The 18,473-nt window shown below is 36.3% G+C and overlaps 1 long non-coding RNA gene across 1 annotated transcript in view; it reads right to left on the minus strand.

The window, feature by feature from the left end:
- Positions 1-5,954: 5,954 nt before the first annotated feature.
- The window catches only part of LOC138361377 (uncharacterized), a 43,758-nt gene continuing 31,239 nt past the window's right edge, over positions 5,955-18,473 (minus strand). The window contains exon 3 of the long non-coding RNA XR_011226937.1: positions 5,955-7,479. This is a non-coding gene — a long non-coding RNA (uncharacterized lncRNA). The remainder of the gene's footprint in view (positions 7,480-18,473) is intronic.

Raw genomic sequence — 18,473 nt, forward strand, 5'->3', positions numbered from 1 at the left:
CAATCGAGGGACCCCACCTCCACAATGATACGCGGCAATTGGTTCCACAAATCAACAACCCTGTTACTGAACCAGTATTTACCCAAGTCTTTCCTAAATCTAAACTTATCCAATTTATATCCATTGTTTCGTGTTCTGTCCTGTGTTGATACTTTTAATACCCTATTAATATCTCCCCGGTTATGTCCATTCATCCACTTGTAAACCTCTATCATGTCACCCCTAACTCTTCGCCTTTCCAGTGAATGCAACTTAAGCTTTGTTAATCTTTCTTCATATGAAAGATTTCTAATTTGGGGAATTAACTTAGTCATCCTACGCTGGACACGTTCAAGTGAATTTATATCCATTCTATAATATGGCGACCAAAACTGAACTGCATAATCTAAATGGGGCCTAACTAGAGCAAGATATAGCTTGAGAACCACACCAGGTGTCTTGTTACTAACGCTGCGATTAATAAATCCAAGTGTCCGATTTGCCTTATTACGAACATTTATGCATTGATCCTTTTGTTTTAAATTCTTACTAATCATAACTCCCAGATCCCTTTCGCAATCCGACTTCGCAATCACAACACCATCTAGCTCGTATCTTGTAACTCTATCATCATTACCTAACCTCAGAACTTTACATTTATCAGCATTAAACTGCATCTGCCAATCCTTTGACCATTTCAAAACCCTATCTAGATCAACTTGAAGTGATAGTGAGTCCTCCTCCGAATTAATTTCCCTACCGATTTTCGTATCATCGGCAAATTTGCAAATGTTGCTACTCAAACCTGAATCTAAATCATTTATATATATTATAAACAACAGAGGTCCCAGGACAGAGCCTTGAGGCACTCCACTTACAACATTTTCCCACTCTGACTTGATTCCATTTATACTAACTCTCTGTAGGATGAAATATCTAGAGCATCTAGATCTAACAGTATTTATGTCATGGGTGACTTTAATTTTAGCGGAATAAACTGGTTGAACAAAACAGGGAATAGTGAAGCAGAAGATTTTCTAGAATTAATTGACGATTGCTTTCTTACGCAACACATTAAGGAACCAACACGGGAAAATAATATTTTAGATTTAGTGTTAACTAACAGGGAAACGCAAATTATTGACATCGAAATAGGGAGTGAGCTAGGGAGCAGTGATCACAAAGAAATCAGATTTAGCATAGAATGGAATAGACCAGTAGGAGAAAATTCTGTTAAAGTGCCAGATTTTCGAAAAGCTGATTTTAATAGCCTAAGAAATTTTTTGGGTCAAATTGATTGGAAAGGCTTGGGTATGGGGTGTGGGCCGGTCTTGGAGCGAGACATGAACCCAGCGATAGGTGACTTAAATGGGGATTTCGATGTGGATTCAATATATAACTTATTTAAGAATATTCTAAACAAAGCACAGGAACGTAGTATACCATACAAATTGAATAGATCGTATACTAATGACCCAAAGTGGATAACAAAGAATTTGAAGAACCTTATAGGTAAAAAGAGAGCTTGGTACAAAAGGATTAAAAATGGGGAGGTCACTTTAGAACAGGAATTCGTACAACTGGTTAGAAATGTTAAAAAAGAGATAAGGAAAGCAAAAAGAAACTATGAAGTTCGCATAGCAGGGCAAGCAAAGACAAATCCTAAAGGGTTTTTTCAGTTATATCGTACTAAGACTAGGGAAAGGATAGGTCCATTAAAAACTGAGACAGGTCAAATAACAGATAGTGATGAAGAGATGAGTAGTATTTTTAATAAATATTTTGTATCTGTATTTACTAAAGAGGAACTGAACAATATGCCTTCAGCCGAACAAGTCTATGTGGGTGGGGACGAGGACAGGTTGACGAGTTTAGCAGTTACCAGGGAGGATGTTCTTAAACAAATAGTAAAACTCAAACCAAACAAATCCCCAGGGCCGGATGAAGTGTTTGCTAGGGTGCTTAAAGAATGCAAAGAGGAGCTTTGTGACCCACTGTCAACCATATTTAATAAATCAATAGAGTCAGGCAGAGTGCCAGAGTTTTGGAAAGTTGCTAATGTGATACCAGTTTTTAAGAAAGGAGATAGATCACTTGCGTCTAACTATCGACCAATTAGCCTAACGTCTATTGTGGGAAAGTTACTCGAATCTATAATAGCAAATAAAATTCGTCTTCATCTTGAAAAACATAAATTAATAATTGAGTCGCAACATGGTTTTATAAATGGCCGTTCATGTTTAACAAATTTGTTATCTTTTTATTCTAGCATTGTTGAGGCAGTTGATAGTGGTAAGGATTGCGATGTTGTATACCTTGACTTTAGCAAAGCTTTTGATACAGTGCCACATGAAAGACTGATTAAAAAAATAGAGTCTCATGGTATTGGGGGTGCTATATTAAGCTGGATTAGGGCATGGCTATACCAAAGGAAACAGAGAGTTAGTATAAATGGAATCAAGTCAGAGTGGGAAAATGTTGTAAGTGGAGTGCCTCAAGGCTCTGTCCTGGGACCTCTGTTGTTTATAATATATATAAATGATTTAGATTCAGGTTTGAGTAGAAACATTTGCAAATTTGCCGATGATACGAAAATCGGTAGGGAAATTAATTCGGAGGAGGACTCACTATCACTTCAAGTTGATCTAGATAGGGTTTTGAAATGGTCAAAGGATTGGCAGATGCAGTTTAATGCTGATAAATGTAAAGTTCTGAGGTTAGGTAATGATGATAGAGTTACAAGATACGAGCTAGATGGTGTTGTGATTGCGAAGTCGGATTGCGAAAGGGATCTGGGAGTTATGATTAGTAAGAATTTAAAACAAAAGGATCAATGCATAAATGTTCGTAATAAGGCAAATCGGACACTTGGATTTATTAATCGCAGCGTTAGTAACAAGACACCTGGTGTGGTTCTCAAGCTATATCTTGCTCTAGTTAGGCCCCATTTAGATTATGCAGTTCAGTTTTGGTCGCCATATTATAGAATGGATATAAATTCACTTGAACGTGTCCAGCGTAGGATGACTAAGTTAATTCCCCAAATTAGAAATCTTTCATATGAAGAAAGATTAACAAAGCTTAAGTTGCATTCGCTGGAAAGGCGAAGAGTTAGGGGTGACATGATAGAAGTTTACAAGTGGATGAATGGACATAACCGGGGGGATATTAATAGGGTATTAAAAGTATCAACACAGGACAGAACACGAAACAATGGATATAAATTGGATAAGTTTAGATTTAGGAAAGACTTGGGTAAATACTGGTTCAGTAACAGGGTTGTTGATTTGTGGAACCAATTGCCGCGTAACATTGTGGAGGTGGGGTCCCTCGATTGTTTCAAGCACGGGTTGGACAAGTATATGAGTGGGATTGGGTGGTTATAGAATAGGAGCTGCCTCGTATGGGCCAATAGGCCTTCTGCAGTTACCTTTGTTCTTATGTTCTTATGTTCTTATGTTTCCTTTGGTATAGCCATGCCCTAATCCAGCTTAATATAGCACCCCCAATACCATGAGACTCTATATTTTTAATCAGTCTTTCATGTGGCACTGTATCAAAAGCTTTGCTAAAGTCAAGGTATACAACATCGCAATCCTTACCACTATCAACTGCCTCAACAATGCTAGAATAAAAAGATAACAAATTTGTTAAACATGAACGGCCATTTATAAAACCATGTTGCGACTCAATTATTAATTTATGTTTTTCAAGATGAAGACGAATTTTATTTGCTATTATAGATTCGAGTATATTTGCTATTATAGATTGCAGTTACCTTTGTTCTTATGTTCTTATGTTCTTAACACCATCTAGCTCGTATCTTGTAACCCTATCATCATTACCTAACCTCAGAACTTTACATATATCAGCATTAAACTGCATCTGCCAATCCTTCGACCATTTCAAAACCCTATCTAGATCAACTTGAAGTGATAGTGAGTCCTCCTCCGAATTAATTTCCCTACCGATTTTCGTATCATCGGCAAATTTGCAAATGTTGCTACTCAAACCTGAATCTAAATCATTTATATATATTATAAACAACAGAGGTCCCATGACAGGGCCTTGAGGCACTCCACTTACAACATTTTCCCACTCTGACTTGACTCCATTTATACTTACTCTCCGTTTCCTTTGGTATAGCCCTGCGCTAATCCAGCTTAATATAGCACCCCCAATACCATGAGACTATCTTTTTAATTAGTCTTTCATGTGGCACTGTATCAAAAGCTTTGCTAATGTCAAGGTACACAACATCACAATCCTTACCACTATCAACTGCCTCAACTTTGCTGGAATAAAAAGTTAGTAAATTTGTTAAACATGAACGGCCATTTGTAAAACCATGTTGCGACTCATTTATTAATTTATGTTTTTCAAGATGGAGACGAATTGTATTTGCAATTATTGATTCAAGTAACTTTCCCACAATAGACGTTAGGCTAATTGGCCGATAGTTTGACGCAAGTGATCTATCTCCTTTCTTAAAAATTGATACCACATTAGCTACCTTCCATGACTCGGGCACTCTGCCTGACTATTGATTTATTAAATATGGTAGACAATGGCTCGGAAAGCTCCTCTTTGCATTCTTTAAGCACCCTGGCAAACACTTCATCTGGCCCTGGGGATTTGTTTGGTTTTAGTTTTTCTAATTGTTTAATTACATTATTCCTGGTAACTGCTAAACTAGTCAACCTGTCCTCATCCCCACTCACATAGACTTGTTCGGCTGAAGGCATATTGTTAAGTTCTTTAGTATATACAGATATAAAATATTTGTTAAAAATACTACTCATCTCCTTGTCTTTATCCGTTATTTGACTTGTCTCAGATTTTAATGGACCTATCCTCTCCCTAGTCTTAGTTCGATATAACTGAAAAAAAACTTTAGGATTTGACTCTGCTTGCCCTGCTATACGAACTTCATAGTTTCTTTTTGCTTTCCTAATCTCTTTTTTAACATTTCTAACCAGTTGTTTGAATTCCTGTTCTAAACTGACCTCCCCATTCTTAATCCTTTTGTACCAAGCTCTCTTTTTACCTATAAGGTAAAAAAGGTGTCCTATCCCCAAGACATTCCAATCTATTTGACACAAAAAATTTCTTAGGCTATTGAAATCAGCTTTTCGAAAATCAGGCACTTTAACAGAATTTTCTCCTACAGATCTATTCCATTCTATGTTAAATCTGATTTCTTTATGATCACTGTTCCGTAGCTCACTCTCTAGTTATAAATTAAAGCTGCATGGTATGGACCAATAGGCCTTCTGCAGTTGTCTATATTCTTATGCTCTTTTGTTCTTAAGCTGACTTATGTTCTTAAATATTTGCAATTATCGATTCAAGTAATTTTACCACAGTAGACGTTAGGCTAATTATAGTTCTTGATAATAAATTAGTTCTTGATAATAAAATAGTTTTTGATAATAAATTAGTTCTTGATAATAAAATAGTTCTTGATAATAAATTAGTTATAGATAATAAATTAGTTATGAATAATAAATTAGTTCGTGATAATAAATTAGTTCTTGATAATAAATTGGGTCCTGATAATAAATTATTTTTTGATAATAAATTATTTTTTGATAATAAATTAGTTCTTGATATTAAATTGAATAGTTCTTGATAATAAATTAATTCTTGATAATAAATTGATTAGTTCTTGATAATAAATTGATTAGTTCTTGATAATGAATTGATTAGTTCTTAATATTAAATGAATTAGTTCTGGATAATACATTAATTAGTTCTTGATAATAAATTGATTAGTTCTTGAAAATAAATTGATTAGTTATTGATAATAAATTGATTAATTCTTGATAATAAATTGATTAGTTCTTGATAAATAAATTGATTAGTTCTTGATAATAAATTGATTAGTTCTTGATAATATATGATATCAGGTATTTAAAGCCAAAGAGTTTAAATTTATGCGTACATTATCGAAATCAGGTAAATAAAATATTGGGTTTGTTTCAAGAATTTTTATTCTAGAAAATTATTTTAAAATAATAACAACCCAGGCAGCATCAAACAGGCTTCACATGCACCTGACTCTCCAGGTATCTCACGTCACCTCCTCTTAGGGTGACCTATATATTAACCCGCAGACAAGAGAGACAACAACAACAACAAAAGAGAGCTGATAGCTTATTCATTTTCATTTTGGCGTGACATCTTTTACTGTCATAGTGACACTTTCCGAGACAATGGATACAATTCCTCAAGCTGATTATTTTCCTAGTCTTCCACGGTCGATCTTAACCGTCGTCAGGACTCTAGGTGAAGAATTTTCTGCGGACCAAATTTTAGAATTCATTAACACGTCAAAAGACAGTCTTAATGTATTGCATAATAACAATTCAACGATGTTATGCGCTTGCAAATTTCAGCTTGGAATTTTAGGTGCATTAACTCTTTCCTTTCGTACGCCTTCAGTTGTGATGACGGGGCAGTGGGAATATGTCTTTTGGGAAATTATTGACCTAGCACGATATTTGGCGCCTGAAAATAGTACAAATTTAAGTGCACTCGAGTCTACCACATTAAAACCCTGGATACTAAAAATATTCACGGACCCGGAGATGTGCCCTAACCCGTACCTGCGTCTGAAAATGGTCTACTTAATCAGCCTTTGGCCAAAGAATTTCTTGCAGGATGCCACCTCGGGAATGCAAGCAGCTGCAGGACTATTAATCAATAGAAAATATATGGATTTTGATCATCTTATTCCAGAGGGCGATCGTATAACAATACCTATTAGCCTTATGGTTATGTTAATGTGCCTTGATCAATATGGCCACCTTGCTGCTATTGGTGCTGCAGCCGCAGATCAGATAAGGAGACTTAATGTAGGACCAGAAGTATCATTACTCTACAATCTAGTGCAGGTTCTAAAGCAAATGGCAGAGGCATCCCTAAATTTAAGCAAAATGGATGGTTTATATATGTCCGAGAAAACTTTCAATTTGTATTTAGCGTTTTTGGATTTACGGAAACTCAGGAGGGCTTATGAATCTCCTGGCCTTGTTAAGGTCGCTGCAGATACCCTAGTCACTATCACGGTTTCAATTGTTACAATTTACTCGAACTTACAAGATAACAAAGGAAGCAGATACATGACGCTCGTGTCTCGCTTAGATAATTGTTACAAAAACATATGTAAAAACAAAAATTTTAGATCATTGTCTCAGGTTCTGCGGCTTGATCACGCAGTGTCTGTCTTCCCTAAACAAGAAGGCAGTAGATTCCGGCATTTTCTTTCATCATTTCCCAGTACCAAGTCAGGAATCATCGGAGGAGATCCCGGAAGAGTTCAGAGACAGCGTGACGCAGGCGGTGATGGAGGCGCCGATACTGCTGCACTCGTCCAAGATGGTGATAGACGAGTCGACGCTGCTTCGCCTCCTGCTGGAGTCCCCCTCGGACCCCTTCACGCGGTGCCCTTTGGACCATGGCTCGTATAGTCGCCTTCCCGAACTCCAGGCGGACATTCTTGCATGGAAGAAAATACGAAAGTTTTGGAGTAATATAATTGATGGAAAAATCAACAAGGGATGAAAATGCTCAAGATGTTTGCTAACGCCGCCACCGTTTGCAGCTTTATCCGGACATGTTAATTAAGTTTACTGAATTAATGAATTTAACTCTGCAAGAAATTACTCTGGTCTATTTTTTAATATATTCAAATTTTGTCACACATTTGAATAAGTTGTGTATTTTCTTTTAACCAATAATAATAATACAAATATTTATTTAATAAAAAAATAATAATAAAAACAGCAATTTATTAATAGCCTATTCTCAACTATTTATCATAAATTTTATATCCATTAGTCATGAAAATATCTACCAGAATCATTGAGGAAATTTATAAAACAAGTAAAAATAGGATTCTGAGAACGATATACTGGAAATTATACTTTCCTTTATTACAGATTCTAATCATTGTCATGCTGAAATGTTATTAAAACTAGAAAGATACGTATGGAACATATATTCATCTCTATACTCATAAATTTAATATGTGTAATAAACTTTAAAAAATCAACCATTACAATCAGGTATATTTTATATTGATCTCTGGCACCCTGATAAGTTATCTTGAGATGATTTCGGGGCTTTTTAGTGTCCCCGCGGCCCGGTCCTCGACCAGGCCTCCACCCCCAGGAAGCAGCCCGTGACAGCTGACTAACACCCAGGTACCTATTTTACTGCTAGGTAACAGGGGCATAGGGTGAAAGAAACTCTGCCCAATGTTTCTTGTCGGCACCTGGGATTGAACCCAGGACCACAGGATCACAAGTCCAGCGTGCTGTCCACTCGGCCGACCGGCTCCCCTAAAGATCTAAAGATAAACCTAAAGATCCTAGCTTTCTCAACCGTATGAACTCCTACATGCTAATTCCCATAATCACCAAACCAATCAGAATATCTGTAACTTCCCTTTGACATAAAACAACTTTATTCGTATACACGTAAATGAGAGACTGAACTCGGTAAAATCATAAATATAATAGAAAAACAATAATATAAATCATCTTGTGCCAACACTTCTTCACAAAACTGAGCATCTATTTTCGGTCCAGGACGGACCGAAACGTCGTCGTCCCTTCACTTTCTAGTGTGTGGTCTGGTCAACATATTTCAGCCACGTTATTGTGACTCATTATCTGCTTACTCCATTGTATTTACATGCAAGCTGATATTGATCCTGAACTAAATCTGCTGTCACAAATCTACAATAACCAGCATATTGATCATCACTGCTGCACTTATTACACAGTAAACCTTGCGAGAAACAAACTCCAAAATAACACTTGCCTATTAGTTTTCAACCAAAATGTCAGATAACTTGGTAAACATTTTGATAATATGAATGCACTACTCAGCACGAGGTACTAAACTATCGTTCATTATTTTAACAAAAACATAGCTAAGTAAAGACCATACCCAACTTTACAACTTAGCCAGTAATAAAGCAATTCACAACGGTAGGCCAAATAAAACAAGAGGTGGCTATTACCAATATACCTTTATTTGCAATAGTGTCATTAATGATAGAGAAGACTACTGTGAATATACCTATACTCAATTCTCTATTAAATTCCTGAAATCCACCTTGACTATTGGAACTATCTATAGATTTCCCAATATTAATATAACTGCACTCTCAGATAACTTAAGGAATCTTATATACAACAAGCTCAACAAAAATCATATCATTCTAGGAGGTGACTTCAATATTGATCTGTCAACAATATAGCCCTCAAGTCGATTATTTCCTAAACAGCATGAACTCCTGTATGCTAATCCCCACAATCACCAATCTCATCCTATTATAACTCAAACATCCGCTTCTACTTTGAATCAATTATGGATGAACATAACAGCTCCCCCTTGCATCTGGTATAATCACTGATAGAACAACTGACCACTATCCTACCTTCCTCATAGCAAACATGGACATAACACTACCAGATACCAAGAAACTTACCTTCAGGTTACACAGTGAAGGGTCAATAAGCAATCTCTCAAATACACTTCACAAAACAAACTGGTAATCTGAATTCAATAATACACAGGACATAAATTCATTAGCCAACATCTTCCTTTCCAAAACTATGCCTCAACAACACTCACTGTCCTCACCAAGCAAGTAACTGCTTAATGATTAAACAACCTCTGGTTCATAAGTGCCATACTCAAAGCGATCAAAAAGAAACATGAATATAAAAAAAACTTAGGAATTGCCTCGTTACAAAAGAAGTAGTTAAGACGTACTTCTCAATGTTTACCAGTATAGTAAGAAGAACGAAACTTTCCAATTATGAGAGTAGATTAAAAAAAGCAAAAGGATACATGGAAAGCCTCTACATTCCTAACATTCTAGGATCTAAACAGCAATCACATGACAAGATTGGAGATAAAATCTCCATGGATGGTTATACACCTGCGACAGATTTAGAAACAGCAACTGAATTTATTAGCTTCTTTTCATCAATTGGTGCTAACCTTGCCAGAAAAATCTCACAGACCACATAGACTTGTTCGGCTGAAGGCACATTGTTAAGTTGCATTCAATGGAAAGGCGAAGAGTTGGGGTGACATGATAGAGGTTTACAAGTGGGTGAATGGACATAACAAAGGGGATATTAATAGGGTATTAAAAGTATCAACACAAGACAGAACACGAAACAATGGGTATAAATTGGATAAGTTTAGATTTAGGAAAGACTTGGGTAAATAATGGTTCAGTAACAGGGTTGTTGATTTGTGGAACCAATTGCCGCGTAACATTGTGGAGGTGGGGTCCCTCGATTGTTTCAAGCATGGGTTGGACATGTATATGAGTGGGATTGGGTGGTTATAAATAGGAGCTGCCTCGTATGGGCCAATAGGCCTTCTGCAGTTGCCTTTGTTCTTATGACTTGACTCCATTTATACTAACTCTCTGTTTCCTTTGGTATAGCCATGCCCTAATCCAGCTTAATATAGCACCCCCAATACCATGAGCCTCTATCTTTTTAATCAATCTTTCATGTGGCACTGTATCAAAAGCTTTGCTAAAGTCAAGGTACACAACATCACAATCCTTACCACTATCAACTGCCTCAACTATGCTAGATTAAAAAGATAACAAATTTGTTAAATATGAACGGCCATTTATAAAACCATGTTGACTCAATTATTAATTTATGTTTTTCAAGATGAAGACGAATTTTATTTGCAATTATAGATTCGAGTAACTTTCCCACAATAGACATTAGGCTAATTGGTCGATAGTTAGACGCAAGTGATCTATCTCCTTTCTTAAAAACTGGTATCACATTAGCAACTTTCCATAACTCTGGCACTCTGCCTGACTCTATTGATTTATTAAATATGGTACACAAAGCTTCTTTTTGCATTCTTTAAGCACCCTGGCAAACACTTCATCCGGCCCTGGGGATTTGTTTGGTTTGAGTTTTACTATTTGTTTAAGAACATCCTCCCTGGTAACTGCTAAACTCGTCAACCTGTCCTCGTCCCCACCCACATAGACTTGTTCGGCTGAAGGCATATTGTTAAGTTCCTCTTTAGTAAATACAGATAAAAATATTTATTAAAAATACTACTCATTTCTTCATCACTATCTGTTATTTTACCTGTCTCAGTTTTTAATGGACCTAATCTTTGTCCGGTATAATTGGAAAAACCCTTTGGGATTTGTTTTTGCTTGCTCTGCTATGAGAACTTCATAGTTCCTTTTTGCTTTCCTTATCTCTTTTTTAGTATTTCTAACGCATTTTAATTGTTTATTTCTATATTTAACGCATTTGACGTATTAGAGGACGAGTGCTGTGGTGAACCAGTTGTTCAAAGAGGAGGTAAAGCAACGAGGAGCATTAAAGCGCAGGTCCCTCAAACTGCTCGAAAGGAAAAGGGAGAATCGAAGCGAATTTTGGTTGTGGGAGATTCCCAGGTGAGGTATTTAGACAGAACGTTTTGTGCCAGAGATAGGGGGAACAGATTAAGGGTTTACTATCCGGGAGCTGGAATTGGTGATATTGTTGGAAACATGAATGATATGACGGGAAATGGAAACAAACCCATTATTTGTATTAGTGCAGGGGGTAATGATGTTGGGCGAGATAGGAGTGAGGAACTAATACAGAGATTCAGGACAGCCATTGAATTAGTTAGGAGCAAGGGAGGAATCTCAATCATATGTGGCATTCTTCCAAGAAAAGGAGTGGGAAATGAATGGATGTCGAGGGCACTTGGTGTCAATTGCCGGCTGTAAAGATATTGCAAATCAAATTCAATATGTTTCATAGACAACTGGGAACACTTCTATGGAAGAAATGAAATGTATGCTCGTGATGGGGTGCATCTATCGAGGGCTGGGGTTGTTGCTGTTGCGAACTCGTTGGAACCAGTGGTTAGAGGCATTTGTTTGGGTTTAAACTGTTAGTAGATAGTGGTATGGGAATTGATAGGGAGGAAGGAGGTAATAAAAGTATGTGTTTGTGGGAGAAAGGAATTGGCAAAATGATCAGGGAAAGAGAAGGGCCTCAAAATAACAATTCACTTAGGGTATATAACACTAACAGTAGAAGTCTAAGAAATAAAATTAACGAATTAAATGCTCTTGTCTGCACAGAAAAAATAGATATTATTGCACTAACCGAAACGTGGATGAATGTAGAAAATAGAGAACTATTAGCTGAATATCAAATAAATGGATTTAAACTATTTCACACAGATAGATATATTAGACGAGGAGGTGGAGTAGCCATATATGTTAGGGACAATTTGAAATGTAGTCTCAAAGAGGGAATCAAAACTGAGCCACACACAGAAACTATTTTGATAGAATTAAACGAAAAAGCTAATAATATTATAATAGGAGTTATATATAGGCCACCAAATTTAGACAGAATGAAAGCAAAGCATCTATGGGATGAAATATCTAGAGCATCTAGATCTAACAGTATTTTTGTCATGGGTGACTTTAATTTTAGTGGAATAAACTGGTTGAACAAAACAGGGAATAGTGAAGCAGAAGATTTTCTAGAATTAATTGACGATTGCTTTCTTACGCAACACATTAAGGAACCAACATGGGAAAATAATATTTTAGATTTAGTGTTAACTAACAAGGAAACGCAAATTAATGACATCGAAATAGGGAGTGAGCTAGGGAACAGTGATCACAAAGAAATCAGATTTAGCATAGAATGGAATAGACCTGTAGGAGAAAATTCTGTTAAAGTTGACCAGACCACACACTAGAAATTGAAGAGACGACGACGTTTCGGTCCGTCCTGGACCATTCTCACAATCGACTTGAGAATGGTCCAGGACGGACCGAAACGTCGTCGTCTCTTCAATTTCTAGTGTGTGGTCTGGTCAACATACTTCAGCCACGTTATTGTGACTCATCGCCTGCTTCTGTTAAAGTGCCAGATTTTCGAAAAGCTGATTATAATAGCCTAAGAAATTTTTTGAGTCAAATTGATTGGAAAGTCTTGGGTATGGGGTGTGGGCCGGTCTTGGAGCGAGACATGAACCCAGCGATAGGTGACTTAAATGGGGATTTCGATGTGGATTCAATATATAACTTATTTAAGACTATTCTAAACAAAGCACAGGAACGTAGTATACCATACAAATTGAATAGATCGAATACTAATGACCCAAAGTGGATAACAAAGAATTTGAAGAACCTTATAGGTAAAAAGAGAGCTTGGTACAAAAGGATTAAAAATGGGGAGGCCACTTTAGAACAGGAATTCGTACAACTGGTTTGAAATGTTAAAAAAGAGATAAGGAAATCACAAAGAAACTATGAAGTTCGCATAGCATGGCAAGCAAAGACAAATCCTAAAGGTTTTTTCAGTTATATCGTACTAAGACTAGGGAAAGGATAGGTCCATTAAAAACTGAGACAGGTCAAATAACAGATAGTGATGAAGAGATAAGTAGTATTTTTAATAAATATTTTGTATCTGTATTTACTAAAGAGGAACTTAACAATATGCCTTCAGCCGAACAAGTCTATGTGGGTGGGGACAAGGACAGGTTGACGAGTTTTGCAGTTACCAGGGAGGATGTTCTTAAACAAATAGTAAAACTCAAACCAAACAAATCCCCAGGGCCGGATGAAGTGTTTGCCAGGGTGCTTAAAGAATGCAAAGAGGAGCTTTGTGACCCACTGTCAACCATATTTAGTAAATCAATAGAGTCTGGCATAGTGCCAGAGTTATGGAAAGTTGCTAATGTGATACCAGTTTTTAAGAAAGGATATAGATCACTTGCATCTAACTATCGATCAATTAGCATAAGAACATAAGAACAAAGGTAACTGCAGAAGGCCTATTGGCCCATACGAGGCAGCTCCTATTCTATAACCACCCAATCCCACTCATATACTTGTCCAACCCGTGCTTGATATAACGTCTATTGTGGGAAAGATACTCGAATCTATAATAGCAAATAAAATTCGTCTTCATCTTGAAAAACATAAATTAATAATTGAGTCGCAACATGGTTTTATAAATGGCCGTTCATGTTTAACAATTTTGTTATCTTTTTATTCTAGCATAGTTGAGGCAGTTGATAGTGGTAAGGATTGTGATTTTGTGTACCTTGACTTTAGCAAAGCTTTTGATACAGTGCCACATGAAAGACTGATTAAAAAAATAGAAGCTCATGGTATTGGGGGTGCTATATTAACTTGGATTAGGGCATGGCTATTCCAAAGGAAACGGAGAGTTAGTATAAATGGGGTTAAGTCAGAGTGGGATAATGTTGTTAGTGGAGTACCTCAGGGCTCTGTCCTGGGACCTCTGTTGTTTTTACTATATATAAATGATTTAGATTCAGGTTTGAGTAGCAACATTTGCAAATTTGCCGATGATACGAAAATCGGTAGGGAAATTAATTCGGAGGACTCACTATCACTTCAAGTTGATCTAGATAGGGTTTTGAGATGGTCAAAGGATTGGCAAAATGCAGTTTAATGCTGATAAATGTAAAGTTCTGAGGCTAGGTAATGATGATAGAGTTACAAGATACCATCTAGATGGTGTTGAGATTGCGAAGTCGGATTGCGAAAGGGATCTGGGAGTTAAGATTAGTAAGAATTTAAAACAAAAGGATCAATGCATAAATGTTCGTAATAAGGCAAATCGGACACTTGGATTTATTAATCGCAGCGTTAGTAACAAGACACCTGGTGTGGTTCTCAAGCTATATCTTGCTCTAGTTAGGCCCCATTTAGATTATGCAGTTCAGTTTTGGTCATCATATTATAGAATGGATATAAATTCACTTGAACGTGTCCAGCGTAGGATGACTAAGTTAATTCCCCAAATTAGAAATCTTTCATGTGAAGAAAGATTAACAAAGCTTAAGTTGCATTCACTGGAAAGGCGAAGAGTTAGGGGTGACATGATAGAGGTTTGCAAGTGGGTGAATGGACATAACAAAGGGGATATTAATAGGGTATTAAAAGTATCAACACAAGACAGAACACGAAACAATGGGTATAAATTGGATAAGTTTAGATTTAGGAAAGACTTGGGTAAATAATGGTTCAGTAACAGGGTTGTTGATTTGTGGAACCAATTGCCGCGTAACATTGTGGAGGTGGGGTCCCTTGATTGTTTCAAGCGCGGGTTGGACAAGTATATGAGTGGAATTGGGTGGTTATAAATAGGAGCTGCCTCGCATGGGCCAATAGACCTTCTGCAGTTGCCTCTGTTCTTATGTTCTTATGTTAACCAGTTGTACGAATTCCTGTTCTAAAGAGACTTCCCCATTCTTAATCCTTTTGTACCACACTCTCTTTTTACCTATAAGGTTCTTCAGATCATTTGTTATCCACTTTGGATCATTAGTATTCGATCTATTCAATTTATATGGTATACTACATTCCTGGGCTTAGGTTAGAATATTTTTAAATAGGTTATATTTTGAATCCACATCGAAAACCCCTTTTACGTCACCTATTGCTGGGTTTACGTCTACCTCCAATACCGGCCCACACCCCATACCCAAGACTTTCCAATCTATTTGACCCAAAAAAAATTCTTGGACTAATGAAATCAGCTTTTCGAAAATCAGGCACTTTAACAGAATTTTCTCCTACAAATCTAATCCATTGAATGCTAATTCTAATTTATTTATGATCACTGTTCCTTAGCTCACTCCCTATTTCGATGTCCTTAATTTGTGTTTCCCTGTTAGTTAACACTAAATCTAAAATATTTTTTCCCCGCGTTGGTTCTTTAATGTGTTGCGTAAGAAAGCAATCGTCAGTTAATTCTAGAAAATCTTCTGCTTCATTATTCCCTGTTTTGTTCAACCAGTTTATTCCACTAAAATTAAAGTCACTCATGACATAAACACTGTAAGATCTAGATGCTCTAGATATTTCATCCCAAAGATGCTTTGCTCCCATTCTGTCTAAATATGGTGGCCTATATATAACTCCTATTATAATGTTATTTGCTTTTTCGTTTAAATCTATCCAAATAGTTTCTGTATGTGGCTCAGTTTTGATTCCCTCTTTGAGACTACATTTCAAACTGTCCCTAACATATATGGCTACTCCCCCTCCTCGTCTAATATATGTATCTGTGTGAAATAGTTTAAATCCATTTATTTGATATTCAGCTAATAGCTCTCTATTTTCTACATTCATCCACGTTTCGGTAAGTGCAATAATATTTATTTTTTCTGTGCAGACAAGAGCATTTAAATCGTTTATTTTATTTCTTAGACTTCTATTGTTTGTGTAATATACCCTAAGTGAATTGTTATTTTGAGGCTCCTCTCTTTTCCTGATCATTTTGCCAATTCTTTTCTCCCACAAACACATTCTTTTATTACCTCCTTTCTCCAAATCGATTCCAATACCACTTGTTGGATTTCTGGGGCTTGACTCATATATTCAATTATTTGCTTTTTGTATTTAAATAAATCGAAGGACCACCCACTTTTGAGAAAAGAGGGAAAACGAGTAAAAGTGATCATTAAAATGACACTAGAGAACCAGTGTCTATGGATAATAATTAAATGAATAATCACTTGAAAATAATGAATAGACTGTATTATTAATTAATTAAAGTCAAAGCCTCAAATATCAACATTAGGGGTATTTCTTGAAATTCATATATATCTAGGAACCAGTGTGGTTCGTCACTAGTTCATTGTTGAGTTAGTAACATAGTAAATCTAAACTAAGATAGATTCAAAGATATGATAACTCAAACTATGAATATTAAAGATTATGAATTATTGAGCAACAGTAAGAGCAAACATATTAATTACCAAATCATTATTTCTGGCAATAAATTATTCACTGTAAAGATCATATATGCATGATATGGAAATCAGTAATAATCTTAGATAAATTTGTACGAAATAAATGTCTTATCTGTAAGACGATTTCTGTAACGCCATTTCATCATTTGTCCTCGTGGTCACTGAATCCCAAAAAAGAAAGAACCCGAGGTGAATATCACAAATGATGAGAAACAACTTGTCGACTCCTCGTATACACGCCGAAATCAGAGAAATTTAAGTAGCATTTGATTAGGCTACGAATTATTTCAAATATTCATGAACACTGAGAACATGTGGAAAATAAACTAACGTTGTGTATTAGGTATCCATGCTGTATAACGACTGACTACCCACACATATACAATCTAGGATGATGCATCAAACGAGAATGGTATACTTAACATAAGCGTATCAAATACTAAGGTCTGCCGAAACCGCGTCAGCGAGTCCCAGGTGTCCACTGCTGTGTACGTGTAATTACGGGTCGTGGCTTCAATTGTTGACGCGTTATTAACTGGCAGGGCACTATAGAACACGTGAATAGGTAATTGTTGACTATTAAACTTGTATCAACGTAATTCTTGTCGATAAAAACTCCCCAGTCACTATCACGTGTCTCGCCACTCTTCACGCCAGGGATGCCTTGTGTACAATGGCGTCTCCGCCTTCCCTCAACCCGTCTCTCACATTCACCACAGAAATTATTAATCACGGATAACTCTTTTCTGCGTAATTATTGATGTAATACGTTAATGAGAACTGGGTTGCAATTATAGGGACGTAAATATTATCATATTCTCGTTTAATGGTGTTAAACAAGAAATGGAGATGATTTTTATTATCTCCATAGCATTCGTACGTAACAGATAAAACTGCTACTGATAATAATTTCAGTTATTAACTCTCGGTTTTAGATTATCGGGAGTCATATTATCCGTAGGTAATTATTACACGAAATACTGATAATTTTAGAGAACCACATTCAATTCTCTAACACATTTGTAATAAACGTGTCTATCTAGACATTATCTGACGCAATTTTGCTACTCAATTTCATGAGAATTCTAGCACTAATACGCAGATGAAATGGTTTAATTTATGTTTACACTACCAATAATGAAATTAATAACTACTGTAGTTAGTATATAATGATGATGTATTATAATACAATAGTAGTTTGTTAGTGTTGGAAATTTCCAACATAACTCTAGGGGGAGAAAACTCGGGTCGCAGTGGAATGTTGAGTACTGACGTACCTATCCCGAAGTTAGTATTAATGTTAGTATGTTAGTACGTTAGTACACACATAACGGATGTCCCGTAATTGTCAAGGACATACAAGACTTTAAGTCTTGTAAATGAACTCATGTTAAATGGAAAACATGGAATTGTGAATCATCTAAAGTTATTGACTAATAAAGCCTACAATGTATTCCTTGACTGGTGTCGCGATGACATGTAACGGTTATGTTACTAAGTCTTAAAGTTTTGCAAACTCATAGATGCTCTAGATGAAATAATGTATAGTTGATAGCCTGCACAAACAAATTATGGATTAAATTATACAATTTAAAGTAACTGAGAATCCACTGTGAGGTGAATGTCTTGGGTCATTGTGACTTGTAACTGATTTGTTACTTGACATCACAACA

The sequence above is a fragment of the Procambarus clarkii genome, unplaced genomic scaffold (genome assembly GCF_040958095.1).
Source record: "Procambarus clarkii isolate CNS0578487 unplaced genomic scaffold, FALCON_Pclarkii_2.0 HiC_scaffold_336, whole genome shotgun sequence".
Taxonomy (NCBI): Eukaryota; Metazoa; Arthropoda; class Malacostraca; order Decapoda; family Cambaridae; genus Procambarus; species Procambarus clarkii.